At 52.6% G+C, this 26,337-nt stretch overlaps 1 protein-coding gene across 6 annotated transcripts in view; it reads right to left on the reverse strand.

Moving 5' to 3' along the window:
• lpp (LIM domain containing preferred translocation partner in lipoma) overlaps positions 1-26,337 on the reverse strand; it is a 487,813-nt gene that overhangs the window by 327,329 nt on the left and 134,147 nt on the right. For 5 of the 6 annotated variants that reach the window (XM_070883830.1, XM_070883835.1, XM_070883832.1 and 2 more), the window contains one exon: positions 12,686-12,747. The gene's annotated coding sequence lies outside the window, so the exon portion shown is untranslated. Of the gene's footprint in view, positions 1-12,685; positions 12,748-21,809; positions 21,832-26,337 lie in introns of those variants that run through there. The other variant, XM_070883833.1, reaches the window with a different exon arrangement.

Raw genomic sequence — 26,337 nt, forward strand, 5'->3', positions numbered from 1 at the left:
TTCGACACTCTCAACCGTGAGGGACTATGGAGCGTCCTCCTCAGATTCGGCTGCCCTCAAAAGTTTGTCACCATCCTCCATGATGACATGCAAGCCATGATCCTGACCAACAGATCCACCACAGACCCAATCCACGTCCAGACCGGGATCAAGCAGGGCTGGGTCATCGTACCAACGCTCTTCTCGATCTTCCTCGCTGCAATGCTCCATCTCACCCCCAACAAGCTCCCCGCTGGAGTGGAGCTAAATTACAGAACAAACGCGAATCTGTTCCACCTTCGCTGCCTCCAGGCCAGATCCAACGTCATCCCATCCTCCGTCATTGAACTACAGTACGCAGACGACCCTTGCGTCTGCGCACACTTGGAGGTCCGCCTCCAAGCCATCATCAACATCGTCACCGAGGTGTACGAGAGCATGGGCCTTACACTAAACATCAGCAAGACAAAGGTCCTCTACCAACCTTTCCCCGCCACAAAGCACTGCCCCCCGGTTATCAAAATCCACGACGAGGCCTTGGACAATGTGGACCATTTCCCATACCTCGGGAGCCTACAAGGTCAGACATCGATGACGAGGTCCAACACCGCCTTCAGTGCGCCAGTGCAGCCTTCGGTCGCCTGAGGAAGAGAGTGTTTGAAGACCAAGAGATCAAACCCGGCACCAAGCTCATGGTCTACAGAGCAGCAGTGATACCCACCCTCCTATATGGCTCAGAGACGTGGACCTTATACAGCAGGCACTGGAGAAATACCACCAACGATGCCTCCTCAAAATCCTGCAAATCCATTGGCAAGATAGGCACACCAACATCAGTGTCCTCACTCAGGCCAATAACCCCAACATCAAAGCACTGACCACGCTTGATTAGCTCCGTTGGGCAGGCCGCATCGTCCGCATGCCTGACACAAGACTCCCAAAGCAAGCGCTCTACTCGGAACTCCTACACGGCATGTGAGTCCCAAGTGAGCAGAGGAAATGCTTCAATGCCTCCTTGAATCTCCACCGACACCTGGGAATCCCTGACCCAAGACCACTCAAAGTGGAGAAAAAGAACCCGAGAAGGCGCTGAGCACCTCGAGTCTCTTTGCTGAGAGCAAGCTGAAGCCAAACGTCGATAGTGGAAGGAGCACGTGACAACCCAGGCCCCCCCACCCACCCGTTCCTTCAACCACCGTCTTCCCCACCTGTGACAGAGAATGTAGGTCCCATATTGGACTGTTCAGTCACCTGAGAACTCACTTTTAGTGTGGAAGCAAGTCAACCTCCACTCCGGGGGACTGCCTTAGAGAAGAGAGAAAGATGGATGGTTTAAGAGGACATACAAGAGGTTTATGAATACTGGTCACTGATAGGCAGATCCATCTGTTCATTAAACAGAGCATCGTATACAGTTATTCCTTCATAAAAGAACTTCTCTGGGAAAATTTCCACCATTTTCAACAATTCCGGGCTGGGGCTCTTTTTTCTAGAAAACACAAGACGGAGAAACGACCTGATAGATGTCTTTAAGATTATGAAAGGTCTTAATGGGGTAAATGTAGAGAAGTTGTTTCCACTTGTAGGAGAGACCAGAACTAGGGGCCATAAATATGATAATCACTAATAAATCCAATCGGAAATTCAGAACCTTCATTACCCAGAGAGTGGTGAGAATGTGGAACTCGCTGCCACAGGGAGGGTCGAGGTGAATGGTGTCGATGCATTTACGGGGAAACTCGATAAACACATGAGGAGAAAGGGATAGAAGGATAGGGTGATGGAGTGAGCTGTAGAGGGGTGGGAGGTGGCTGGTGTGGAGTATAAACACCGGCAGAGAGCAGTTGGGCCGAATGGCCTGTTTGTGCTGTAAATACTGTAAGTACAATTTCAGCTGTAAACCACAAACTGTTGAGAGCATTCTACAGATCTCACCGCCCCCCCGATCGGTACAATATCTACAGATCTCACCGTCCCCCGATCGGTACAATATCTACAGATCTCACCATCCCCCCGATCGGTACAATATCTACAGATCTCACCATCCCCCCGATCGGTACAATATCTACAGATCTCACCACCCCCCCGATCGGTACAATATCTATAGATCTCACCATCCCCCCGATCGGTACAATATCTACAGATCTCACCATCCCCCCGATCGGTACAATATCTACAGATCTCACCATCCCCCCGATCGGTACAATATCTACAGATCTCACCATCCCCCCGATCGGTACAATATCTACAGATCTCACCGCCCCCCCGATCGGTACAATATCTACATATCTCACCATCCCCCCGATCGGTACAATATCTACATATCTCACCATCCCCCCGATCGGTACAATTTCTACAGATCTCACCATCCCCCCGATCGGTACAATATCTACATATCTCACCACCCCCCCGATCGGTACAATATCTACAGATCTCACCATCCCCCCGATCGGTACAATATCTACAGATCTCACCATCCCCCCGATCGGTACAATATCTACAGATCTCACCGCCCCCCCGATCGGTACAGTATCTACAGATCCCACCATCCCCCCGATCGGTACAGTATCTACAGATCCCACCATCCCCCCGATCGGTACAGTATCTACAGATCTCACCATCCCCCGATCGGTACAATATCTACAGATCTCACCATCCCCCCCGATCGGTACAATATCTACAGATCTCACCATCCCCCGATCGGTACAATATCTACAGATCTCACCGTCCCCCCCGATCGGTACAATATCTACAGATCTCACCGTCCCCCCCGATCGGTACAATATCTACAGATCTCAACATCCCCCCGATCGGTACAATATCTACAGATCTCACCGTCCCCCGATCGGTACAGTATCTACAGATCCCACCATCCCCCCGATCGGTACAGTATCTACAGATCCCACCATCCCCCCGATCGGTACAGTATCTACAGATCTCACCATCCCCCGATCGGTACAATATCTACAGATCTCAACATCCCCCCGATCGGTACAATATCTACAGATCTCACCATCCCCCGATCGGTACAATATCTACAGATCCCACCATCCCCCCGATCGGTACAATATCTACAGATCCCACCATCCCCCCGATCGGTACAATATCTACAGATCTCACCATCCCCCCCGATCGGTACAGTATCTACAGATCCTACCACCCTCCCCGATCGGTACAATATCTACAGATCTCACCATCCCCCCGATCGGTACAGTATCTACAGATCCTACCACCCTCCCCGATCGGTACAATATCTACAGATCTCACCACCCCCCCGATCGGTACAATATCTACAGATCTCAACATCCCCCCTGATCGGTACAATATCTACAGATCTCACCACCCCCCCGATCGGTACAATATCTACAGATCCCACCATCCCCCCCGATCGGTACAGTATCTACAGATCTCACCATCCCCCCGATCGGTACAATATCTACAGATCTCACCACACCCCCCGATCGGTACAATATCTACAGATCTCACCATCCCCCCGATCGGTACAGTATCTACAGATCTCACCATCCCCCCGATCGGTACAATATCTACAGATCTCACCGTCCCCCTGATCGGTACAATATCTACAGATCTCAACATCCCCCCCGATCGGTACAGTATCTACAGATCTCACCATCCCCCCGATCGGTACAATATCTACAGATCTCACCACACCCCCCGATCGGTACAGTATCTACAGATCTCACCATCCCCCCGATCGGTACAATATCTACAGATCTCACCACACCCCCCGATCGGTACAATATCTACAGATCTCACCGTCCCCCCGATCGGTACAGTATCTACAGATCTCACCATCCCCCCGATCGGTACAATATCTACAGATCTCAACATCCCCCCCGATCGGTACAGTATCTACAGATCTCACCATCCCCCCGATCGGTACAATATCTACAGATCTCACCACACCCCCCGATCGGTACAATATCTACAGATCTCACCATCCCCCCGATCGGTACAATATCTACAGATCCCATCGCCCCCCCGATCGGTACAATATCTACAGACGTTGGGAAGACACCGAGAGCAGCGTAACTCTACCTGCCACTTTAAGAAACCAAAACACTGCCTTGGAATGGGACATGAATCTGAAGATGATAAGCACTTTTACAAATTGCACAGAACTGGAATCTGGAGCTGTGCTTGACTGGGGTCAATTCAATGCCCACTGGTGGTTACAATTCATCCACCCTCACTGATCGCCAGTAATCAGAGGTCAGTGCCCATTCTGTGACCTCGAGAGACAGGGTGATATGCAAGGTTACATTGACGATTTGTCGTGTGCTTGTGTGGCACAGCGTGAGCGAGCCACGTTGATGGACCATTGCGGTTTGATCGCTCATACCCAGCCTTCACTTCCACCCAACACTGCTTATTTCAAGTGACTTATTTGTGGTTTCATGAATACCGTATCTTAGAAATAAGTTTTTCAGTTTTGCTGTAGTGATTCTCAGAAAACCCCAGTGGAAGTTCCCCTCAGATCCACTGCACCAGTGGGTGAATTCTGGCCAACCATATGGCTGAGACACTTCTGCGATAACACCCACCATTCTGCTTCAGTCAGCAGGTGACTAAAGCCCAGGCAATGACCTTCATTTTCTGTAATGAAACATTGATGCTTTGATTCTGTGCCCTACCCCCAGCTCCACAATAAACCACATATCAAAAGTTCCTATTTATAAACCTCAGGGCTGATTAAATACTCTGCAATTTACCGTCATTTACAGCTGAGCAACTTTTACTTACTCAAAATAAAGCTACAACATACTGAGGCCAAACAGCTGTTTTCATTTTGAATGAGACCTACAACGTAAGCTGCAACGTAATCGTACAATTACATCGGGCATCTCCGTCATTCCACAGCGCATCATCCAACCATGCCAAGCCACCATTTTCCCAGGGGCTGTTGCCCATATGCACGTTCTGAGCAGGAGTAGTTTAGAAGCCGTGTGTCCCTAGTTATATCTGTAACAGATCCAAAACAATACTACAATCACCTCCATCTCCACAGCATCTTTAATGTCGCAACAAGCTGTGGTTATGTGACACTGACCATTGCCGTTGACTGCTGTGCCTCTTCCCCTGCCACACGGCAGATTATAGAATCATAGAACAGCACAGAGGAAGGCCATTCGGCCCATCGAATCTATGCCAGCTCTGTCGAAGAGCTATTCGGTCAGTCCCACTCCACTGCTCTTTCTCCATATCCCGGCAACTTATTCTCCTTCCAGTATTTATTCAATTTGAGGGCTACTATTGATCTGTATCCATAAGCCTATCATGCAATGCATTCCCGATCCTAACCACTCTTTTAGTAAAAGAAAGTTTTCCTCATGTCGCCTCTAGCTCTTTTGCCGATCACCTTAAATCTCTGTCCTCTGGTTATCGACCCTTCAGTCATTGGAAACAGTTTTGATTTATTTATCTAAATAACCCCTTCATAATTTTGAACACCTCAAATCTCCCCTTCACCTTCTCTGCTCTAAGGAGAACAATCCCAGCTTCTCCAGTCTATCCACGTAACTGTAATCCCAAAAACCTGCAACATTTCTCGTCAATCTCTTCTGTACCCTTCCTGTCCTTCCTAAAGTGCGGTGCTTAGATTTGGACACAATACTCCAGAACTGGATGGCATTCAGGCTTGGGCTGATAAGTGGCAAGTAACATTCGCACCACACAAGTGCCAGGCAATGACTATCTCCAACAAGCGAGAGTCTAACCACCACCCTTGATATTCAACGGCATTACCATCACTGAATCCCCCACCATCAAAACCCTGGGGGTCACCATTGACCAGAAACTTAACTGGACCAGCCACGTAAATGCTGTGGCTACAAGAGCAGGTCAGAGGCTGGGTATTCTGTGGCAAGCGCCTCACCTCCTGATTCCCCAAAGCCTTCCCACCATCTACAAGACACAAGTCAGGCGTGTGATGGAAGACTCCCCACTTGCCTGGATGAGTTGCAGCTCCAACAACACTCAAGAAGCTCGACACCATCCAGGGCAAAGCAGCCCGTTTGAATGGCACGCTACCCACCACCTTCAACATTCACTCCCTCCACCACCGGCGCACCGTGGCTGCAGTGTGTACCATCTACAAGATGCACTGCAGCAACTCACCAAGGCTCCTTCGGCAGCACCTCCCAAACCCGCGACCTCCACCACCTAGAAGGACAAGGGCAGCAGGCGCATGGGAACACCATCACCTCCACATTCCCCTCCAAGTCACACACCATCCCGACTTAGAAATATATCGCCATTCCGTCATCCTCGCTGGATCAAAATCCTGGAACTCTCTCCTTAACAGCCCTGTAGTTAGGTGCTGGGATCGGGAGGGAGGGGACCATTCGGCCTGGGGTGGGGCAGGGAAGTGGACCGGGAGACCATTCAGCCTAGGATGGAGCGGGAGAGCGGACCGGGAGGCCACTCGGCCTGGGCTAGGGGCAGGAGAGCGGACCGGGAGGCCACTCGGCCTGGGCTAGGGGTGGGGGAGCAGACCGGGAGGCCACTCGGCCTGGGCTAGGGGCAGGAGAGTGGACCGGGAGGCCACTCGGCCTGGGCTAGGGGCGAGGGAGCGGACTGGGAGGCCACTCGGCCTGGGCTAGGGGCAGGAGAGCGGACCGGGAGGCCACTCGGCCTGGGCTAGGGGTGGGGGAGCAGACCGGGAGGCCACTCGGCCTGGGCTAGGGGCAGGAGAGTGGACCGGGAGGCCACTCGGCCTGGGGTAGGGGCAGGAGAGTGGACCGGGAGGCCACTCGGCCTGGGCTAGGGGTGGGGGAGCAGACCGGGAGCCACTCGGCCTGGGCTAGGGGTGGGGGAGCAGACCGGGAGCCACTCGGCCTGGGCTAGGGGTGGGGGAGCAGACCGGGAGGCCACTCGGCCTGGGCTAGGGGTGGGGGAGTGGACCGGGAGGCCACTCGGCCTGGGCTAGGGGCAAGAGAGCAGGCCGGGAGGCCACTGGGCCTGGGCTAGGGGTGGGGGAGCGGACTGGGAGGCCACTTGGCCTGGGCTAGGGGTGGGGGAGCGGACCGGGAGGCCACTCGGCCTGGGCTAGGGGTGGGGGAGCGGACCGGGAGGCCACTCGGCCTGGGCTAGGGGCAGGAGAGCAGACCGACAAGCCCCTGGGCCAGGGCTAGGGAGCATTCAAATATGAAACACGATTTGCCTTTAACAAATCCAAGCTGGCTCTCCTTTATTAGTTCAAGCTTGGCCATGTGGCTGTTAATTTTCTCCTAGATTCTTGTTTCTCAAAGCTTCCCCAGCACTGACGCTAAACTGACTGGCCTGTAATTGCCAGGTTTATCCTTTCCCCTTTATTGACCAATCTCCAGTCCTCTGGCACTGGTCCTGTATCGAAGGAAGATTGCAAGATTGTGGCCAGCATCTCCTCGATCTTACCTCGCTCAGTAACCGAGGATTGGACCGGGAGACTTACCCACTTCAATTACTGCCGATCTTTCTAGTACCTCCTCTTTATCTATTTTTATCGCACCTGTATCCCAGCAACCTATGCAATTATCATAGCTTTGGCAAAGTGTTCTTCCTCGGTAAACACCGATGCAAAGTACCCATAGCAGTAGCTCAGCCACGCCTGCTGTCTCCACCAATACATCCCCATTTCTTTTCTAATCCGCCCTACTGCTCACCTGAAAACCCTTTTCAAACTCACAATTTTCAGATGGGAAATAAATCAGCCGTCACTGGTACAGCCTGATGTGAACAGCCCTGAATCCACCTTTGGCCAATGCACTGTGGCCAGGATGGCTATGGATGGGAGGTGATGTTTCTGGGACAGCCTGCTCAGTGAGGTCATATTATCAATACTCCAAAACCTCCTGTTTGTTCCTCGCTTTCTTCCTTCATTCTGGGGATGTGGGCGTCGCTGGCAAGGCCAGCATTTATTGCCCATCCTCAGTTGCCCTCGAGGTTGTTACGTGCAGACTAACTCCACAAGACTGTATATCTTAAGCTCAAACTGTTATGACCTTGGTCTCTTTAATGTAACTCCAGAGTGAGGAAGCAGCATGGTAGACTGCCTTTTATACCTGCTTGCCCGGGGTGTGCAGGTGACCCTTGGGTCTCCCACAGGTGCGCCCCCTGGTGGCAAGTCTTACACATTGGTAATGTTTACATACATAACATCATTCCCCCTGCCCAAAATCTTATGCACAAGTTATTTGCAAGTTGAGGCGATCCGGGGCTCAGCGTTCCCGGGTCGATCGCCTGAGCTGAAGTCCTGGCACGGGTGAGTCGGTCGGATCAGTGCTGCACTGCGATGTAGCTGGTCTGATCGGACTGTCGGGCATGGTGGGTTCAGCCTTGTGGTTGACCGCGAGGTCGATTGCTGGTTGGGTATGTGTGGGTGGATCAATGATGGTAATGTCCTCTTCAAACTGTTCTTGGTTGTCAGTGAACCGCAGTTTGGTCTGATCCAAGTGCTTTCTGCACGTTTGTCCATTCAAATGTTTGACAACAAACACTCTATTCCCCTCCTTGGCTAAAACAGTGCCAGCAATCCATTTAGGACCATGACCATAATTAAGAACAAACACAGGGTCATTAACCTCAATGTCACGTGATACAGCTGCACGATCGTGGTACATGTTATGCCGGTGATGCCGGGTTTCTACATGATCATTGAGATCCGGGTGGACTAAGGAGAGCCTGGTTTTGAGTGCTCTCTTCAGTAGCAATTCTGCAGGGGGACCCCGGTAAGCGAGTGGGGTCGCGAGCGGTAGCTGAGCAGGATCCGAGATAACCGGGTCTGCAGGGAACCGTCCGTCACGCGTTTCAAGCTCTGCTTGATGGTTTGGACTGCCCGTTCCGCTTGACCATTGGATTTGGGCTTAAACGGCGCAGACCCGACATGCTTGATGCCATTGCGGGTCATGAACTCGTTGAATTCCGAGCTGGTGAAACATGGTTTATTGTTACTAACAAGGACGTCGGGTAAATCATGGGTGGTGAACATGGCCCGGAGGCTTTCAATGGTGGCAGTGGATGTACACGATGACATTATTGTACATTCAATCCATTTAGAGTAAGCATCCACTGCTACTAGGAACATCTTTCCCAGAAAGGGGCCAGCGAAATCTATGTGGACCCTTGACCACGGTTTGGAGGGCCATGACCACAGACTCAGTGGGGCCTTCCTTGGTGCATTGCTCAACTGTGAGTAAGTGTTACATTGGTGTATGCATGACTCCAATTCCGAGTCAATGCCGGGCCACCAAATATTTCCTTGCCCTTTTTTTGGCAAAATTACACGATTCCCCCATAGGAGGCAGTCCGAATGGATGGACATTTCGTCCTTGCGTCAGTGGAACGGCTTTATTTCATCTTGCATTTCCCCTGGGACCGTCGACCAGCTCCCATTGAGGACACAGCTTTTTACTAGTGATAGCACCGGGTCCTGGCGAGTCCAGGTCCTGATCTGGCGAGCCGTGACGGGTGACCCCTCGCTCTCAAAAGCATCCATTACAAGGAGCAAATCCGCGGGTTGCGCCATTTCCACCCCAGTGGTGGGCAATGGTAGCCGACAGATGGCATTCGCACAGTTCTCCGTGCCTGGTCTGTGGCGGATTACATAATCATGCGCAGATAACATTAGTGCCCACCTTTGGATGCGGGATGAAGCATTGGTGTTTCTCCCTTTGCTTTCTGAGAACGAAATGAGCGGCTTGTGGTCGGTTTCGAGCTCGAATCGGAGCCCAAATAAGTATTGGTGCGTTTTCTTAACCCCGTACACGCATGCTAATGCTTTTTTTTCAACCATACTGTAGGCTCTTTCAGCCTTAGATAAGCTTCTGGACGCATAATCAACCGGTTGCAGTTTACCTGACCCATTGGTTTGCTGTAGCACACAATCGACCCCGTACGAAGATGCATCACAAGCGAGTACTAAACATTTATACAGGTCATACAATACAAGTAACTTGTTGGAACATAGCAGGTTTCTGGCCTTGTTAAAGGCTGTCTCTTGAGCTTTACCCCAAACCCAATCGTCACCCTTGCATAGCAATAAATGCAAAGACTCCAGCAAAGTGCTCAACCCCGGTAGAAAGTTACCAAAATAGTTGAGGAGTTCCAGGAACGAACGCAGCTCCATCACATTCTGTGGTCTGGGTGCATTCTTGATGGCCTCCGTCTTGGAGTCCGTGGGTCTGATGCCGTCCGCCGCAATCTTTCTCCCCAGAAGTTCGACCTCTGGCACCAGGAAAACACACTTGGAGCGTTTCAACTTGAGTCCCACTCTGTCCAGTCGCTCGAGAACCTCTTCCAGGTTGTGCAAGTGTTTGGTGTGTTGCAGCCAGTGATTAAGATGTTGTCTTGGAACACCATGGTGCGCGGAACTGATTTCAGCAGCCTCTCCATGTTCCTCTGGAAGATGGCCGCAGCCGAGCGAATCCCAAAGGAGCATCTGTGGTATATGAACAGTCCTGTGTGTGTGTTGATGCACAGCAATTTTTTTGAAGGTTCAGCCAGCTCCTGTGTCATGTAAGCAAAGGTTAGATCCAGCTTGGTGAACGGCTTCCCCCCCTGCTAGCGTTGCAAACAGGTCATCCGCTTTAGGTAGTGGGTACTGGTCCTGTAATGAGACTTGGTTGATCGTTACCTTGTAGTCCCCGCAGATTCTAACTGTCACATCACTCTTCAACACCGGAACAATTGGACTGGCCCACTCGTTGAACATGACTGCCGATATGATCCCCTCTCGTTGAAGTCTTTCCAGCTCGATCTCGACTTTCTCTCGCATCATGTATGGAACCGCTTGGGCCTTGGGTCGTGCATCAGGGACTAGATGGATTTGCACTTTGGCGCCTGTGAAGTTGCCGATGCCTGACTTGAATAACAACGGGAATTTGTTTAGCATTTGAGCGCACGAGGCATCATCCTCCAAAGACAGTGCTTTGATGTCGTCCCAGTTCTATCGGATCTTTCCTAGCCAGCTTCTGCCAAACAGCGTTGGCCCATCGCCTGGTACAATCCATCGTGGTAAATCATGCACAGCTCCGTTGTACGATACCTTCACTGCTACACTGCCAATGACTGGTATGAGCTCTTTGGTGTAAGTGTGCAACTTGGTGTGGAGTGGGCTTAGTTTTGGCCTTTGTGCCTTGTTGCCCCACAGTTTCTCAAAAGCCTTCTGGCTCATAATTGACTGACTCACCCCCGTGTCCAATTCCATGGAAACTGGAATGCCGTTTAATTTGACTTTTAACATTATCGGAGGGCTTTTGGTGGCGGACCTCCTCTTTAGCCTCGGGTTGAGTTGTCTCTCTTTCTCGTTCAGCGTGATCCACGCCGGATCGGTCATCTTCTGCCGACTCTGCCACGTGGTGAGTCGTAGCACGTCTGCACATTCGCTGGAGGTGCCCCATTGTTCCACAGCCCTTGCACACGTAGTGCTTGAATCGACATTGATGGGCGCGATGATTACCCCCGCAGCGCCAACATAGTGTTAATGGATTCACATTCACGCCCCACGGCGGACTCTGAGTCATCCTAGGTCTGGCCTCTGCGGGCGTGTAGGCCCTGCCATGTACAGCTCTGCCTGCTGAAGGCATTACTTTATGCACAGTACTTGCCGGTGAGTTCCAATGCTGCAATGATATCTGTTTAGTGTTATCATTCGTGGACATAAAAGCCTGGGCTATCATGATGGCCTTGCTCAGATCTAGGAATTCGGCAGACAGCAGTTTGCGAAGATTGACCTCGTGGCCGATTCCAAGCACGAAAAAGTCCCGCAACACTTCCCCCAAAAATCCAGCAAATACGCAAGGTCTCGCAAGGCGTCTTAGGTCGGCGACATAGCTCGCCACGTCCTGGCCCTCGGAGCGATGGTGCGTATAAAAGCGATACCTGGCCATCAACATGCTCTCCTTCGGCTTGAGGTGTTCCTGAACCAGCGTGCACAACTCTTCACATGTCTTGTCCGTTGGTTTCGTCGGTGCTAGCAGATTTTTGATGAGGCCATATATCGTGGACCAGCAAACAGTGAGGAGAATCGCCCTGCGCTTGATCGTGGTTTCTGCCTTTTCCAGCTCGTTGGCCACAAAGTACTGGTCAAGACGCTCAACGAAGGCTTCCCAATCATCACCCTCAACAAATCTCTCAAGAATACCAATGGCAGCCATGACTGCGTGAAAGTTTGTGATCTGTTACTTGTCGCCAATTGTTACGTTTAGAATCACTCCACCAGATTGTATATCTTAAGGTCTAACTGTTGTGACCTTGGTCTCTTTATTGTAACTCCAGAGTGAGGAGGCATGGTGGACTGCCTTTTACACCTGCTTGCCCGGGGTGTGCAGGTGACCCTTGGGTCTCCCACAGGTGCGCCCCCTGGTGGCAAGTCTTACACATTGGTAATGTTTACATACATAACGGAGGTGATGGTGAGCTACCTTTTTGAACCAACTGAATGACCACGACAGAGGTCAGACTGGAGTCACATATCGGCCAGACCGGGTAAGGACGGCAAGTTTCCTTCCCTAAATGACATGAGTGAACCAGTTAGGTTTTTACGACAATCCGATCCCAGCTTTTCACTTCCAGATTTGTAAACTGAACTCAAATTCTCAAACTGCCCTGGTGGGATATGAATTCCTGAACTGTGAAACTTTTCACTAATACACTCCCATACCAGTGTGTGTTTTGCTCAATACTACAACAAAGCACATTTACTTACAGAGGGGGAGCTGTTCCCAACTCCGCTGGCCAGCAAACATTCGCAATTCTTCACTCTGGATTCTTGAAAAAAAGAACAGAAATAGTCAGGTTAGTTGGTAATTTCAGTCCAGGAAACAACCCGCCGGGGATTCTGGGCCGAGACAGAGAAAGGGGAAAATGGACACAAAACCAGAATTGTTTTCCCTTCCCACAGCTTTCAGTCACCCCTCAACTAGCTCTGACCAATGACCGCACCACTAAACATCAGCCCTTGTGTGTCTTCACAGGAGCTGCTAGACCCTCAATAAAACGTTACCGAATCTAAACACCCCGTCAGACAAAAGCCAGTGTTGGACCAGTTGGGAATGCAAGTTGTGCAGTGCAGCGAGCCCTGGGTGTCACTGGCTGAATCAGTGCATGGCACCTCTGTCCTTCCAGCACATTAACTGATCACACCGCTCCAAGCTTACACATTAACATTAATCTATCGCACCTCTACAGGTCTGTCACTGGATAACACTGGGGTACAGTACTGGTGGGTACAGGTCTGTCATTGTATAACACTGGGGTACAGTACTGGTGGGTACAGGTCTGTCACTGTATAACACTGGGGTACAGAACTGGTGGGTACAGGTCTGTCACTGTATAACACTAGGGTAACAGTACTGGTGGGTACAGATCTGTCACTGTATAACACTGGGGTACAGTACTGGTGGGTACAGGTCTGTCACTGTATAACACTAGGGTAACAGTACTGGTGGGTACAGATCTGTCACTGTATAACACTGGGGTACAGTACTGATGGGTGTAGGTCTGTCACTATCAAACTGGGGTACAGAACTGGGGGGTACAGGTCTGTCCACAGCCAGATAGGGAATGGAAGACCAACAGGAAGGGCAGTGCAAGGAAGGTAGTGCAGGGATCCCATACGGTCATCCCCCTGCAAAACAGATGCACCTCTTTGGGTACTGTTGAGGGGGATGACTCATCACGGGAGGGCAGCAGCAGCCAAGTTCATGGCACTGTGGCTGGCTCTGCTGCACAGGAGGGCAGGAAAAAGAGTGGGAGAGCTTGTAAGGGGAATAGATAGACGTTTCTGCGGCCGCAACCGAGACTCCAGGATGGTATGTTGCCTCCCTGGTGCAAGGGTCAAGGATGTCTCGTGGTGAGTGCAGGACATTCTGAAAAGGGAGGGTAAACAGCCAGTTGTCGTGGTGCATATAGGTACCAACGATTATAGGTAAAAAACGGGATGAGGTCCTACGAGACGAATTTAGGGAGCTAGGAGTTAAAATAAAAAGTAGGACCTTAAAAGTAGTAATCTCAGGATTGCTACCAGTGTCACGTGCTAGTCAGAGTAGGAATCGCAGGATAGCGCAGATGAATATGTGGCTTGAGCAGTGGTGCAGAAGGGAGGGATTCAAATTCCTGGGACATTGGAACCGGTTCTGGGGGAGGTGGGACCAGTACAAACCGGACGGTCTGCACCTGGGCAGGACCGGAACCAATGTCTGAGGGGGAGTGTTTGCTAGTGCTGTTTGGAAGGAGTTAAACTAATTTGGCAGGGGGATGGGAACCAATGCAGGGAGACAGAGGGGAATAATATGGAGACAGAAGCAAAAGATAGAAAGGAGAATAGTAAAAGTGGAGGGCAGAGAAACCCAAGGCAAAAAACAAAACGGGTCACTTTACAGCAGAATTCTAAAGGGGCAAAGTGTGGTAAAAAGACAAGCCTGAAGTATTTGAGGAGTATTCGGAATAAGGTGGACGAATTAACTGCGCAGATAGCAGTTAATGAATACGATGTGATTGGCATCACGGAAACATGGCTCCAGGGTGACCAAGGCTGGGAACTCAACATCCAAGGGTATTCAGCATTTAGGAAGGATAGACAGAAAGGAAAAGGAGGCGGGGTGGCGTTGCTGGTTAAAGAGGAAATTAATGCAATTGTAAGGAAGGACATTGGCTTGGATGATGTGGAATCGGTATGGGTGGAGCTACGGAATACCAAATGGCAGAAAACGCTGGCGGGAGTTATGTACAGGCTACCAAACAGTAGTAGTGAGGTTGGAGACAGCATCAAACAAGAAATAAGGGATGTGTGCAATAAAGGTACAGCAGTTATCATGGGCGACTTTAATCTACATATTGATTGGGCTAACCTAACTGGTAGCAATGCGGGGGAGGAGGATTTCCTGGAGTGCATTAGGGATGGTTTTCTAGACCAATATGTCGAGGAACCAAATAGAGAGCTGGCCATCCGAGACTGGGTGATGTGTAATGAGAAGAGACTAATTAGCAATCTTGTTGTGCGAGGCCCCTTGGGGAAGAGTGACCATAATATGGTAGAATTCTTTTTTAAGATGGAGAGCGACACAGTTAATTCAGAAACTAGGATCCTGAACTTAAGGAAAGGTAACTTTGATGGTATGAGGTGAGAATTGGCTAAATTAGACTGGCAAATGATACTTAAAGGGCTGACGGTGGATAGGCAATGGCAAACCTTTAAAGATGGATGAACTTCAACAATTGTACATCCCTGTCTGGAGTAAAAGTAAAACGGGGAAGGTGGCTCAACCGTGGCTAACAAGGGAAATTAAGGATAGTGTTAAATCCAAGGACGAGGCTTACAAATTAGCCAGAAAAAGTAGCAAGCCGGAGGACTGGGAGAAATTTAGAATACAGCAGAGGAGGACAAAGGGTTTAATTAAGAGCAGGAAAATAGATTACGAGAGGAAGCTTGCCGAAAACATAAAAACTGACTGCAAAAGCTTCTATAGATATGTGAAGAGTAAAAGATTAGTGAAGACAAACGTAGGTCCCTTGCAGTCAGATTCTTCACAAAGGAAGACATAAATAACCTTCCGGATGTACTAGGGGTCCAAAGGTCTAGTGAGAAGGAGGAACTGAAGGATATCCTTATTTGGCGGGAAATTGTGTTAGGGAAATTGATGGGATTGAAGGCCGATAAATCCACGGGGCCTGATAGTCTGCATCCCAGAGTACTTAAGGAAGTGGCCCTAGAAATAGTGGATGCATTGGTGATAATTTTCCAACAGTCTATCGACTCTGGATCAGTTCCTATGGATTGGAGGGTTGCTAATGTAACACCACTTTTTAAAAAAGGAGGGAGAAAGAAAACAGGTAATTATAGACCAGTTAGCCTGACATCAGTAGTGGGGAAAATGTTGGAATCAATCATTAAGGATGAAATAGCAGCACATTTAGAAAGTAGTAATAGGATTGGTCCAAGTTAGCATGGATTTATGAAGGGGAAATCATGCTTGACAAATCTTCTGGAATTTTTTGAGGATGTAACTAGTAGAGTGGACAGGGGAGAACCAGTGGATGTGGTGTATTTGGACTTTCAAAAGGCTTTTGACAAGGTCCCCCACAAGAGATTGGTGTGCAAAATCAAAGCAAATGGTACTGGGGGTAATTTACTGACGTGGACAGAGAACTGGTTGGCAGACAGGAAGCAGAGAGTCGGGATTAACGGGTCCTTTTCAGAATGACAGGCAGTGACTAGTGGAGTGCCGCAGGGCTCAGTGCTGGGACCCCAGCTCTTTACAATATACATTAACGATTTAGATGATGGAATTGAGTGTAATATCTCCAAGTTTGCAGATGACACTAAACTGGGTGGCGGTGTGAGCTGTGAGGGGGATGCTAAGAGGCTGCAGGGTGATTTGGACAGGTTAGGTGAGTGGGCGAACACATGGCAGATGTAGTATAATGTGGATAAATGTAAGGTTATCCACTTTGGGGGCAAAAACACGAAGGCAGAATATTATCTGAATGGCGGCAGATTAGGAAAAGGGGAGGTGCACTGAGACCTGGGTGTCATGGTACATCAGTCATTGAAGGTTGGCATGCAGGTACAGGGGTGAAGGCAGCAAATTGGCCTTCATAGCAAAGGGATTTGAGTATAGGAGCAGCGAAGTCTTACTGCAGTTGTACAGGGCCTTGGTGAGGCCCCACCTGTAATATTGTGTTCAGTTTTGGTCTCCTAATCTGAGGAAGGACGTTCTTGCTCTTGAGGGAATGCAGCGAAGGTTCACCAGACTGATTCCCGGGATGGTAGGACTGACATATGAGGAGAGACTGGATCGACTGGCCCTGTATTCACTGGAGTTTAGAAGGATGAGAGGGGATCTCATAGAAACATATAAAATTCTGACGGGACTGGACAGGTTAGATGCAGGAAGAATGTTCCCGATGTTGGGGAAGTCTGGAACCAGTGGACACAGTCTAAGGATAACGGGTAAGCCATTTAGGACTGAGATGAGGAGGAACTTCTTCACTCAGAGAGTTGTTAACCTGTGGAATTCCCTACCGCAGAGAGTTGTTGATGCCAGTTCATTGGATATATTCAAGAGGGAGTTAGATATGGCCCTTGTGGCTAAAGGGATCAAAGAGTATGGAGAGAAAGCAGGAACGGGGTACTGAAGGAATGATCAACCATGATCTTATTGAATGGTGGTGCAGGCTCGAAGGGCCGGATGGCCTACTCCTGTACCTATTTTCTATGTTTCTATGTCACTGTATAATACTGGGGTAGAAACATAGAAACATAGAAAATGGTGCACGAGTAGGGCATTCAGCCCTTCGAGCCTGCACCACCATTCAATAATATCATGGCTGATCATTCCCTCAGTACCCCTTTCCTGCTTTCTCTCCATACCCCTTGATCCCTTTAGCCGTAAGGGCCATATCTAACTCCCTCTTGAATATAGCCAATGAACTGGCATCAACAACTCTCTGCGGCAGGGAATTCTAAAAGTTAACAACTCTCTGAGTGAAGAAGTTTCTCCTCATCTCAGTCCTAAATGGCCCACCCATTATCCTAAGACTGTGTCCCCTCGTTCTGGACTTCTCCATCATCGGGAACATTTTTCCTGCATCTCAGCTGTCCAGTCCTATCAGAATCTTATAAGTTTCTATGAGATTCCCTCTCATCCTTCTAAACTCCAGTGTATAAAGGGCCAGTTGATCCAGTCTCTCCTCATATGTCAGTCCCGCATCCCAGGAATCAATCTGGTGAACCTTCGCTGCATTCCCTCAATAGCAAGAACGTCCTTCCTCAGATTAGGAGACCAAAACTGAACACAATATTCCAGGTGAGGCCTCACCAAGGCCCTGTACAACTGCAGTAAGACCTCCCTGCTCCTATACTCAAAACCTCTAGCTCTGAAGGTCAACATACCATTTGCCTTCTTCACTGCCTACTGTACCTGCATGCCAACTTTCAATGACTGATGAACTATGACACCCAGGTCTCATTGCACCTCCCCCTTTCCTAATCTGCCACCATTCAGATAATATTCTGCCTTCGTGTTTTTGCCCCCAAAGTGGATAACCTCACATTTATCCACATTATACTGCATCTGCCATGCATTTGCCCACTCACCTAACCTGTCCAAGTCATAATGCAGCCTTTTAGCATCTTCCTCACAGTTCACACCCAGTTTAGTGTCATCTGTAAACTTGGAGATATTACACTCAATTCCATCATCTAAATCATTGTAAAGAGCTGAGGTCCCAGCACTGAGCCCTGCAGCACTCCACTAGTCACTGCCTGCCATTCTGAAAAGGACCCGTTTATCCCGACTCTCTGCTCCATGTCTGCCAACCAGTTCTCTATCCACATCAGTACATGACCCCCAAAACCATGTGCTTTGATTTTGCACACCAATCTCTTGTGTGGGACCTTGTCAAAAGCCTTTTGAAAGTCCAAATACACCACATCCACTGATTCTCCTTGTCCACTCTACTAGTTACATCCTCAAAAAATTCTAGAAGATTTGTCAAGTATGATTTCCCTTTCATAAATCCATGCTGACTTGGACCGATCCTGTCACTGCTTTCCAAATGCGCTGCTATTTCATCTTTAATAATTGATTCCAACATTTTTCCCATTACTGTTGTCAGGCTAATCGGTCTATAATTACCCGTTGTCTCTCTCCCTCTTTTTTAAACAGTGGTGTTACATTAGCTACCCTCCAGTCCATAGGAACGAATCCAGAGTCGATAGACTGTTGGAAAATGATCACCAATGCATCCACTATTTCTATGGCCACTTCCTTAAGTGCTCTTGGATGCAGAGTCTGTTACTGTATAACACTGGGGCACAGTACTGATGGGTACAGGTCTGTCACTGTAAAACACTGGCGTACAGTACTGGTAGGTGCAGGTCTGTCATTGTATAAAACTGGGGCACAGTACTGGTGGGTACAGGACTGCCACTGTATAACACTGGGGTACAGTACTGGTGGGTACAGGTCTGTCACTGTATAACACTGGGGTACAGTACGGGTGGGTACAGATCTGTCACTGTATAACACTGGGGTACAGTACTGGTGGGTACAGGTCGCTCACTGTATAACACTGGGGTACAGTACTGGTGGGTACAGGTCTGTCACTGTATAACACTGGGGTACAGTACTGGTGGGTACAGGTCTGTCACTGTATAACACTGGGGTACAGTACTGGTGGGTACAGGTCTGTCACTGTATAACACTGGGGTACAGTACTGGTGGGTACAGGTCTGTCACTGTATAACACTGGGGTACAGTACTGGTGGGTACAGGTCTGTCACTGTATAACACTGGGGTACTGTACTGGTGAGTACAGGTCTGTCACTGTATAACACTGGGGTACAGTACTGGTGGGTACAGGTCTGTCACTGTATAACACTGGGGTACAGTACTGGTGAGTACAGGTCTGTCACTGTATAACACTGGAGTACAGTACTGGTAGGTACAGGTCTGTCACTGTATAACACTGGGGTACAGGAGCGGTGGGTACAGGTCTGTCACTGTATAACACTGGGGTACAGTACTGGTGGGTACAGGTTTGTAACTGTATTACACTGGGGTACAGTACTGGTGGGTACAGGTCTGTCACTGTATAACACTGGGGTACAGTACTGGTGGGTACAGGTCTGTCACTGTATAACACTGCGGTACAGTACTGGTGGGTACAGGTCGCTCACTGTATAACACTGGGGTACAGTACTGGTGGGTACAGGTCTGTCACTGTATAACACTGGGATACAGTACTGGTGGGTACAGGTCTGTCACTGTATAACACTGGGGTACAGTACTGGTGGGTACAGGTTTGTAACTGTATTACACTGGGGTACAGTACTGGTGGGTACAGGTCTGTCACTGTATAACACTGGGGTACAGTACTGGTGAGTACAGGTCTGTCACTGTATAACACTGCGGTACAGTACTGGTGGGTACAGGTCGCTCACTGTATAACACTGGGGTACAGTACTGGTGGGTACAGGTCTGTCACTGTATAACACTGGGATACAGTACTGGTGGGTACAGGTCTGTCACTGTATAACACTGGGGTACAGTACTGGTGGGTACAGGTCTGTCACTGTATAACACTGGGGTACAGTACTGGTGAGTACAGGTCTGTCACTGTATAACACTGGAGTACAGTACTGGTAGGTACAGGTCTGTCACTGTATAACACTGGGGTACAGGAGTGGTGGGTACAGGTCTGTCACTGTATAACACTGGGGTACAGTACTGGTGGGTACAGGTTTGTAACTGTATTACACTGGGGTACAGTACTGGTGGGTACAGGTCTGTCACTGTATAACACTGGGGTACAGTACTGGTGGGTACAGGTCTGTCACTGTATAACACTGCGGTACAGTACTGGTGGGTACAGGTTTGTAACTGTATTACACTGGGGTACAGTACTGGTGGGTACAGGTCTGTCACTGTATAACACTGGGGTACAGTACTGGTGAGTACAGGTCTGTCACTGTATAACACTGCGGTACAGTACTGGTGGGTACAGGTCGCTCACTGTATAACACTGGGGTACAGTACTGGTGGGTACAGGTCTGTCACTGTATAACACTGGGATACAGTACTGGTGGGTACAGGTCTGTCACTGTATAACACTGGGGTACAGTACGGGTGGGTACATATCTGTCACTGTATAACACTGGGGTACAGTACTGGTGGGTACAGGTCTGTCACTGTATAACACTGGGGTACAGTACTGGTGGGTACAGGTCTGTCACTGTATAACACTGGGGTACAGTACTGGTGGGTACAGGTCTGTCACTGTATTACACCGGTGGGTAGCTGACGGACAGACTGTCCGGGGCTCTGTTCCTGGGTTTGCTGCCACTCTCAGTCCCTGGGAGGAGTTGCCAAGTCCTAGTTCCTGCCCTCAATGTATCCGCTTGAGCTCAGGGTGTAAACAAGACAAAGCACGTCAGGAAGTGGCAGCAACGCCTGTGTGTGCCATAGAGTGATGCAGCACAGGAGGCCTTTCGGCCCATCGTGTCTGTACTGGCTCTTTGATCGAGCCATCGATTAGTCCCAATCCCCCCCTACCTGTGCAAGCTTTTCTTCAATGTATTTACCCAATTCTCCTTTCAAAGTTACCATTGAATCTGCTCCCACTGCCCTTTCAGCCAGCGCATTCCAGATCACAACCCGCTGCAGAAAACAATGTCTCTTCCTCTCTCTGGTGCTTTTGCCAATCACCTTAAATCTGTGTCCTCTGGTTACCGACCCTCCTGCCACTGGAAGCAGTTTCGCCCCAGCTACTCTATCAAACCTGGTTGTTGACCAGGTCTGTCCTATCCGCTCTATCCAGGTCCCGCATAATTTTATACAGTTCAATAAGGTCACCCCTCAGCCTCCTCTGTTCCAAAGAAAACACACCCAGCCTATCCAATCTTTCCTCATCGCGAAAATTCTCCAGTCCAGGCAACATCCTCATAAATCTCCTCTTTACCCTCTCCAGTGCAATCACATATTTCCTGTAATGTGGTGACCAGAACTGCACGCAGTACTCCAGCTGTGGCCTAACTAGTATTTTATACAGTTCAAGCATAACCTCCCTGCTCTTGTATTCCATGCCTCAGCTAATAAAGGCCAGCATACCGAATTGCTGCTGTGAATATTCTCCCTTTGAAGCCGTCACTAATAACCTGAGCGAATGTCTTGCAGTCCAAGCTCATTGGAATGCTCAAAACTCGGGTTGAAAGTCAGGCTTGAATACTTTACACGTATCACACACAACATTTAAATGAGTGGCGCATCGAACATTACACATGCCGAGACTGGCATGGAGCTGGTAACTGAACGCTGGGCTCGGCAAACCTGCCTCTCCGGTTCCACAACAGCTCTTCACACACTCAGTGCAGTTGTGCCAGCTTATGTTGGTACATCCTCTGCACAAAGGGTTCCTTGGAAACCTGTTGGTGAGGTTACAGAACAGTTCTGAGCAACTGCCATCGACCAGAAACATTAACTCTGTTTCTCTCTCCACAGACACTGCCTGAGCCGCTCAGTGTTTCCAGCATTTTCTGTCTTTTTTTCAGAGTTCCAGCATCCGCAGTATTCTGCGTTTGTTTTATCTGCAATATAAACAGAGGCTGCGAAAATCCCAAAGCAACACTCAGATCTTTCAAGGAATCTGTATTAAAAAAAAACTTGTGTGCTGGAAGTTTGGTCGTTTTTCCACAATAGTTCCACTCCAGAGACTTGACCTCATAATCCAGGCTTGCATTCCAGTACTGAGGGAGTGCTGCACTGACGGAGGGGCAGTTCTGTTGGAGGGGCAATACACAGGGAGCGCCGCACTGTCGGAGGGGCGGTACTGAGGGAGCAATGCACTGTCGGAGGGGCGATACACAGGGAGCGCCGCACTGTCGGAGGGGCGGTACTGAGGGAGTGCTGCACTGTCGGAGGAGCAGTACTGAGCGAGCGCCGCACTGTCGGAGGGGCAGTACTGCGAGAGTGATGCACTGTCAGATGGGCAGTACTGAGGGAGCAATGCACTGTCGGAGGGGCGGTACTGAGGGAGCAATGCACTGTCGGAGGGGCGATACACAGGGAGCGCCGCACTGTCGGAGGGGCGGTACTGAGGGAGCGATGCACTGTCGGAGGGGCGGTACTGAGGGAGTGCTGCACTGTCGGATGGGCATACAGAGGGAGCAATGCACTGTCAGAGGGGCTGTACTGTTGGAGGGGCAGTACTGAGGGAGTGCTGCAGTGTCAGTGGTCTATTTTCCGGATGAGACATTAAACTGAGGCCTCTTCTGTCCTCTCAGGTGGGTGTAAAAGATCCAATGCACTATATTGAAGAAGAGCAGGGGAGTTATCCCCGGGGCCAATATTTATCCCTCAATCAACATCACTGAAACAGTTTATCTGGGTCATCATCACATTACCGTTTGTGGGAGCTTGCTGTGTGCAAACTGGCTGCTGTATTTCCTACATTATGACAGCGACTGCACTTCAAATGTACTTATTGAGCTGTGAAGCACTTTGGGATGTGGTGACAGGCGCTTTAGCAATGCAGTCGATCTAGTTTTTTGCTGCAGTCGATCTAGTTTTTTGCACAGTGAGATATTAATGGGAGTAAATTAATCCTTATTTACAAATACAATATGCTATTTTCTGAATGTGTGTTTCTTTCCAAAAAGCATTTCTCTCTTCACCTGCAAGAGTTGCCAAGATATTTCTCAGACCTGGTTTGTTGCACTGTCTCTGGACTTCTCGTCACCTGCAGTGCTGTTTAACACCGATATCTGCTAACTTCTGCCAGTGACAGTCTGCAACGATATTGGGATCAGTACTTGAAAAGTGTCCAGTGTGTGAATATTGAGGTGAGATGCACTGGACAATTTCACATTCCCACAGGAATCACGGGATAGCAATCTGGAGTAGGAATTCGAAAGGGACGGTAAAGTGTAAAGGCGACGTCGGCACAAGGGAAGTAGCCGATTGGTGAGTAGTGGGCGAGTGGTTTAAGTTGGTACAGGTTGCACCTCCCTATCCGGCACCCTCAGGACCTGGCCTGTGTCGAACAAGGGGTTTTGCCGGATGAGGGGAGGTCAGCGGCCCGAGGTTGGGGCGGGGGGGGAAGAGGTCGGCACACCGAGCGGGCCCGAAGTGTCGGCGGGCCCCAGTGGGCCGAGTGTCGGCGGGCCCCAGTGGGTGTTGACACAGCCCCAGCGAGTGTCGGCGGGCCCCAGTGGGTGTTGACACAGCCCCAGCGAGTGTCGGCAGGCCCCAGTGGGCCGAGTGTCGGCGGGCCCCAGTGGGTCGAGTGTCGGCGGGGCCCCACTGGGTCGAGTGTCGGCGGGCCCCACTGGGTCGAGTGTCGGCGGGCCCCAGTGGGCCGAGTGTCGGCGGGCCCCAGTGGGCTGAGTGTCGGCGGGCCCCAGTGGGCCGAGTGTCGGCGGGCCCCAGTGGGCCGAGTGTCGGCGGGCCCCAGTGGGCCGAGTGTCGGCGGGCCCCAGTGGGCCGAGTGTCGGCGGGCCCCAGTGGGCCGAGTGTCGGCGGGCCCCAGTGGGCCGAGTGTCGGCGGGCCCCAGTGGGTGTTGACACAGCCCCAGCGAGTGTCGGCAGGCCCCAGTGGGCTGAGTGTCGGCGGGCCCCAGCGAGTGTCGGCAGGCCCCAGTGGGCTGAGTGTCGGCGGGCCCCAGCGAGTGTCGGCGGGCCCCAGTGGGCTGAGTGTCGGCGGGCCCCAGTGGGCCGAGTGTCGGCGGGCCCCAGTGGGCCGAGTGTCGGCGGGCCCCAGTGGGCCGAGTGTCGGCGGGCCCCAGTGGGCCGAGTGTCGGCGGGCCCCAGTGGGCCGAGTGTCGGCGGGCCCCAGTGGACCGAGTGTCGGCGGGCCCCAGTGGGCTGAGTGTCGGCGGGCCCCAGCGAGTGTCGGCGGGCCCCAGTGGGCCGAGTGTCGGCGGGCCCCAGTGGGCCGAGTGTCGGCGGGCCCCAGTGGACCGAGTGTCGGCGGGCCCCAGTGGGCCGAGTGTCGGCGGGCCCCAGTGGGCCGAGTGTCGGCGGGCCCCAGTGGACCGAGTGTCGGCGGGCCCCAGTGGGCTGAGTGTCGGCGGGCCCCAGCGAGTGTCGGCGGGCCCCAGTGGGCCGAGTGTCGGCGGGCCCCAGTGGGCCGAGTGTCGGCGGGCCCCAGTGGGCGGAGTGTCGGCGGGCCCCAGCGAGTGTCGGCGGGCCCCAGTGGGCCGAGTGTCGGCGGGCCCCAGTGAGTGTCGGCGGGCCCCAGTGGGCCGAGTGTCGGCGGGCCCCAGTGGGCCGAGTGTCGGCGGGCCCCAGTGGGCCGAGTGTCGGCGGGCCCCAGTGGGCCGAGTGTCGGCGGGCCCCAGTGGACCGAGTGTCGGCGGGCCCCAGTGGGCTGAGTGTCGGCGGGCCCCAGCGAGTGTCGGCGGGCCCCAGTGGGCCGAGTGTCGGCGGGCCCCAGTGGACCGAGTGTCGGCGGGCCCCAGTGGGCCGAGTGTCGGCGGGCCCCAGTGGGCCGAGTGTCGGCGGGCCCCAGTGGACCGAGTGTCGGCGGGCCCCAGTGGGCTGAGTGTCGGCGGGCCCCAGCGAGTGTCGGCGGGCCCCAGTGGGCCGAGTGTCGGCGGGCCCCAGTGGGCCGAGTGTCGGCGGGCCCCAGTGGGCGGAGTGTCGGCGGGCCCCAGCGAGTGTCGGCGGGCCCCAGTGGGCCGAGTGTCGGCGGGCCCCAGTGAGTGTCGGCGGGCCCCAGTGGGCCGAGTGTCGGCGGGCCCCAGTGGGCAGAGTGTCGGCGGGCCCCAGTGGGCCGAGTGTCGGCGGGGCCCCACTGGGTCGAGTGTCGGCGGGGCCCCAGTGGGCCGAGTGTCGGCGGGCCCCAGTGGGCAGAGTGTCGGCGGGGCCCCACTGGGTCGAGTGTCGGCGGGGCCCCACTGGGTCGAGTGTCGGCGGGCCCCAGTGGGCAGAGTGTCGGCGGGCCCCAGTGGGCCGAGTGTCGGCGGGCGGGGCCCCAGTGGGCCGAGTGTCGGCGGGCCCCAGTGGGCAGAGTGTCGGCGGGCCCCAGTGGGTCGAGTGTCGGCGGGGCCCCACTGGGTCGAGTGTCGGCGGGGCCCCACTGGGTCGAGTGTCGGCGGGCCCCAGTGGGTCGAGTGTCGGCGGGGCCCCACTGGGTCGAGTGTCGGCGGGCCCCAGTGGGTCGAGTGTCGGCGGGCCCCAGTGGGTCGAGTGTCGGCGGGGCCCCACTGGGTCGAGTGTCGGCGGGCCCCAGTGGGTCGAGTGTCGGCGGGCCCCAGTGGGTCGAGTGTCGGCGGGGCCCCACTGGGTCGAGTGTCGGCGGGGCCCAGTGGGCCGAGTGTCGGCGGGCCCCAGTGGGCCGAGTGTCGGCGGGCCCCAGCGAGTGTCGGCGGGCCCCAGTGGGCCGAGTGTCGGCGGGCCCCAGTGGGCCGAGTGTCGGCGGGCCCCAGTGGGCCGAGTGTCGGCGGGCCCCAGCGAGTGTCGGCGGGCCCCAGTGGGCCGAGTGTCGGCGGGCCCCAGTGGGCCGAGTGTCGGCGGGCCCCAGTGGGCCGAGTGTCGGCGGGCCCCAGTGGGCAGAGTGTCGGCGAGCCCCAGTGGGCCGAGTGTCGGCGGGCCCCAGTGGGCCGAGTGTCGGCGGGCCCCAGTGGGCAGAGTGTCGGCGGGCCCCAGTGGGCCGAGTGTCGGCGGGCCCCAGTGGGCCGAGTGTCGGCGGGCCCCAGTGGGCAGAGTGTCGGCGGGCCCCAGTGGGCCGAGTGTCGGCGGGCCCCAGTGGGCCGAGTGTCGGCGGGCCCCAGTGGGCCGAGTGTCGGCGGGCCCCAGTGGGCCGAGTGTCGGCGGGCCCCAGTGGGCCGAGTGTCGGCGGGCCCCAGTGGGCCGAGTG

Source organism: Pristiophorus japonicus, chromosome 6, assembly GCF_044704955.1.
Source record: "Pristiophorus japonicus isolate sPriJap1 chromosome 6, sPriJap1.hap1, whole genome shotgun sequence".
NCBI lineage: Eukaryota > Metazoa > Chordata > Chondrichthyes > Pristiophoridae > Pristiophorus > Pristiophorus japonicus.